Raw genomic sequence first — 4,211 nt, forward strand, 5'->3', positions numbered from 1 at the left:
CTCAGATTGGGGTTCATTCATTGTGAAATTTATAGGAACGTTTTATCTTGTCTACCCCAGGCTGTGACTTTGTGCGTAGAAGTAGGTGGTGCAATTACCTGGCTTTGTCGTCATATGGCAACCAGTTTTGGGCTGGGGTTCCATGATGGGCGGAGAGATCACTATTGCTGTGTCCTCTATTAGTCCGTTTTCTTAGCGGCAAGTTCCGTGCGTTTTGTGCACTTTTTGTAACCAGCAAACTAAGTATACAAATTGGTGCAGAAAATTATGAAGATTCGAAAAATAGGTGGCTCCAAATACCATTTTTATTGAAAAGACCTTAAAATTCGTCGTAAACTCTAGTGAAAACGCGCACTTTGTGACGTTTTGGCGCTCGATGACAAAAGTATTAAAAACAAACATTCTTACCCATTAAGAACATCTTGATTAGTTTTTGATCGTGGAAATATTTTTGTTTTAATGTTTTCCATTATTATTTACCAAAAATCTAGCTTTTAATTATTTTAAAACAATTTTTTGTCTTCTGACCGCAGACAAAAACCCCAATAAAAATTGTCCTTTTTTGCCCGTGCAACAAAACGATGAGTCATTAGGACGACCTATCCTTTACTAAGTATGTACTAGGATGTCTTAGCGCCTGTAAACAAAAAAAAACAACAAAAGACTAAAAAAAAATATTTAAAGCAGTTAAAGAGGTTTCTTTCAACCAGTGTGTACAGTACAATAATGCTAAATCGAAATGCGGTTTTGTCATCTGTCACCGCCTCTCCCTTCGAGATAACAACAGCTCCATTTACCGACAATGGCATCATGTGTTGTCTAAAGAATAACTGAGAGAATGAGTTTTGTCTTTTGAACGATGTCAACAAACTACAATTTTATTTTGTGCAATCGATATTCGTTGAAAAGGTAAGGAACAATCTTTTTCATCTATTATAGATGTCTTATATCATCGTGATGTTATTTTACTTTATGCGCATGCTAGTGCGATAAGTATCGCGCAACGTATGACAAAAGAATTGAGTTGTGAAAAAAGAATTGGGTCAGATCAAAGCTGAGTCACAGTAATATCATTCTACACACACAATAAGCCTCCAGGATGCAATAGATAGAGTAAGATTATGGCCCATGCTTGGATCTGAACATATTTTTCTATCTTAATATAATATAAGTTGCATGTGTTATGTCAGTACTAAATTTAGACCCTTTTAGATTCGATTCAATATAGATTAGCCTGTCGATGATTGATGATAGAATAACGGTGTTTATCAATACTGCTGCCCGAGAAAAAAAAGATAACTAATTTATTATTAACTCAGTTGATCAAAAAAAGAACATCTCCACACATAATTCTGCAAATACACGCTAATATTCACACGAACATTGTTTTACCTTTTGCTTATTCATGTTTTTTTTAAAACAGTGTATTGACTTGTTTGTTACATTTCTACTTGCCAGCCTCACAGTCCTTTGTTTCCTTAAAATTAATAAGCATCATGCCTGGGGACCTCGTCAAATTGGAATGCTAGTTTGATTTGTTGAATAGTCAAGATTGCAAGGACTAAAGTTCCATTCTAACAGGTATTTGGAAGTATGTGTTCGTTGTGTGTGTGTTGTTGTTGTTGTTGTTTTGTTATTGTTGTTTTGCAGAGAATCTTACCACTGAGCTATCCAAGCCCCGTCAACTAATATGTGTTTAACCTTTCTCACGCAAACACACACACAAATACACACTCACACGCATACACACACACACACACACACACACACTCGCACGCACACAAACTTGTTCATTCTGTCAGCTCTCAAGCTACCCTATATCGCCTTAAGATGGTAACATTTTCTGTAACTTGATAAACTACGTAATTCACACTTTGTAGGAAATAACTATAAATATCGTCTCTCGAGTATGTCATGGGGTTTTTTTTATTTTTCTTTCCTTCCTAGAATGCGCTGATATGGCAGGAGGAAAGAAGCGGCAGACATCCATTGTCGACTGTAAGAATCTGAACAAAGTTCCAAGACTCGATCAAGCTTCCCCTGAAATTTACTGGTCGAAGTGCCTGTTTTGTCAAGAAACCATTGAAAATTCTCTTCTCACAAACCCTAAAAAGCAACCAAGTTAAATTGTATTGAAGACACTTATGTTGCAATTTCTGAAGATATCAAACTTTTTCATGACTCAGGTAGATTGCCAATAGCATTGAAATTCAATATTAACCAACCTGTGAAATGTCTTGCTAATTTTTTGAGAGACAATGATGGACTTTACCACAAGAATTGCAGACACAGGTTTCATAAATCAAAACTCAAAAGGCTTGCAAAGAAGATAAATCAATGTAATAGTGAAGCCGTTGCAAGTCCTGATACTAGAGGCACATTAAACACATCACATGTAAGCAAACACTGCTTGTTTTGTAAGGGTTGTGAAGGGGAATTGACTGAGGTCCGGACTCTTGCTCTCTCACAAAAAGTCTACGAGGAAGCTGTCCTCCTTTCTGATACAAGTATTCTTAGAGTATTTGCGGAGAGTGATCTTATTGCGGGGGAAGCAAAGTATCATAAGCCTTGCCTTATACTGTTCCACAGAAGAGCAGACGATTTTAGATGTAAAAATACTTCAGACAACAAATACAAAACACACATTGCAGAATGCACACAGGATATTGTCAATTTTATTGATCAACAACAAGCTCGCACAGACACAAATGTTGTGTTTAAGCTGAATGATCTCTACAATTTACTTTTGTCAAAATTAAATGCCATAAATTTGTCGGATGTATATGTACATAAAACTAGATTCAAAGAAAATTTACTATCGAGAGTTCCTGCTTTAATGGAATACAGGGATGGGCGGGAAGTCTTGCTTACTTTCAAAGAGGGGAATATTATTTCACAAGCAGCTATTGCCGATTTAGATTCAAATGATGATCTTGCAATACAAAAAAGCAGTTGATATTAAAAGAGCAGAAATAAGAAATCATACATTCATATCACCCCTCAATATAGATCATGATAGCATTGTCAATAGTGTACCACACAAATTAGTGAAAATTGTGAATTGCATTTTTTAGAAATGGAAGCGAGTGTCACTTCAATTCTGGGGTTACATGAACAGATGTGGTTATCATTCTGATATCACAGTTTGCTGCATTGGGAATGGAAAAGTTGTTTGTCAACTACGGTACAGGAAAACATAGAAGTCTGATACCTATCCACTCAACTGTTGAACCCCTGGGTCCTGAAAAATCTCTGGCTATATCCTTCTTCCGTGCCTTTACGGGGTGTGACAGTGTCAGCTCATTTGCAGGGAAGGGAAAGAAAATAGCATGTTCAGTTTGGGCCGCATTTGATGATGTTACAGACTCATTTAAAGCTCTTGCTAATCAACCCTCTAAGGAACATATAGCCAGCCATTTCAACATCATCCAGAGATTTGTCTGTTGTTTGACAGAGCAACCAACTTATCTGCTGTCAATGAATGCCGGCATGAACTTTTTACAAAAAAAAGTCACGCCTTCCAGACAACATGCCACCAACTTGTGAAGCTCTCAAACAGCATTTAAATCGAGCAGTTTACGAAGCTGGTTATGTATGGAAACGCTCTCTTGCTAAAGACCCTAGTCTTCCTTCCAAATCAGATTTTGGTTGGAAAGAAGATGGGATGCCAAAGTGGTCCACTTTGACTGACCTTACACATGCCTCACAAAATCTGATTAAATGTAACTGTTCATCAAAGGGATGCTCCAAAAGATGCAATTGTGTTAAGGCATCTCTTCCATGTAATCTGTTATGTGCCTGCAATGGTCAATGTTCTAGAGACAATGATTGACTTTAAACACGTTTTTCAATTGTATGTTTTCAACAAACTATGTAATTAAAAAGGGATGTAAATCTATAATAATAATAATAATGCCGCTGTTAAATATGTACACAGAAAAAATGTTTTAAATGGTTCAATTCTTCATTGAATAAATATGTATTGTACAATATATATAAATTTAAACGTCTTATTTGCTATATGATAGAAATACATATAACTCTTATGTTTGAGAGAGATTGTACGTGTGTGTCGGGAGGAGAAGGGGTACTTGCCTAGGCAGTTGAATTGTCTATTATTGTTTGTTTTTTTAATCAAATTAATATTGCTTGTTTTAGAGGATGTGAAGATTAAAAAATGTTTTTGAAATGCGTGGCATTTCAAATATATG

General features: G+C 36.1%; 1 long non-coding RNA gene across 1 annotated transcript; it reads left to right on the forward strand.

The window, feature by feature from the left end:
• The first annotated feature begins 807 nt into the window (after nucleotides 1–807).
• On the forward strand, nucleotides 808–2,480 carry LOC144969647 (uncharacterized). Its single transcript, XR_013644794.1, has 3 exons — nucleotides 808–909; nucleotides 1,459–1,581; nucleotides 1,948–2,480. It is a non-coding gene; the product is annotated as an uncharacterized LOC144969647 (long non-coding RNA).
• Nucleotides 2,481–4,211: the final 1,731 nt, after the last annotated feature.

The sequence above is a fragment of the Berghia stephanieae genome, chromosome 3 (genome assembly GCF_034508935.2).
Source record: "Berghia stephanieae isolate SIO BIC M18660-M18661 chromosome 3, UCSD_Bste_1.3, whole genome shotgun sequence".
Lineage (NCBI taxonomy): Eukaryota > Metazoa > Mollusca > Gastropoda > Nudibranchia > Aeolidiidae > Berghia > Berghia stephanieae.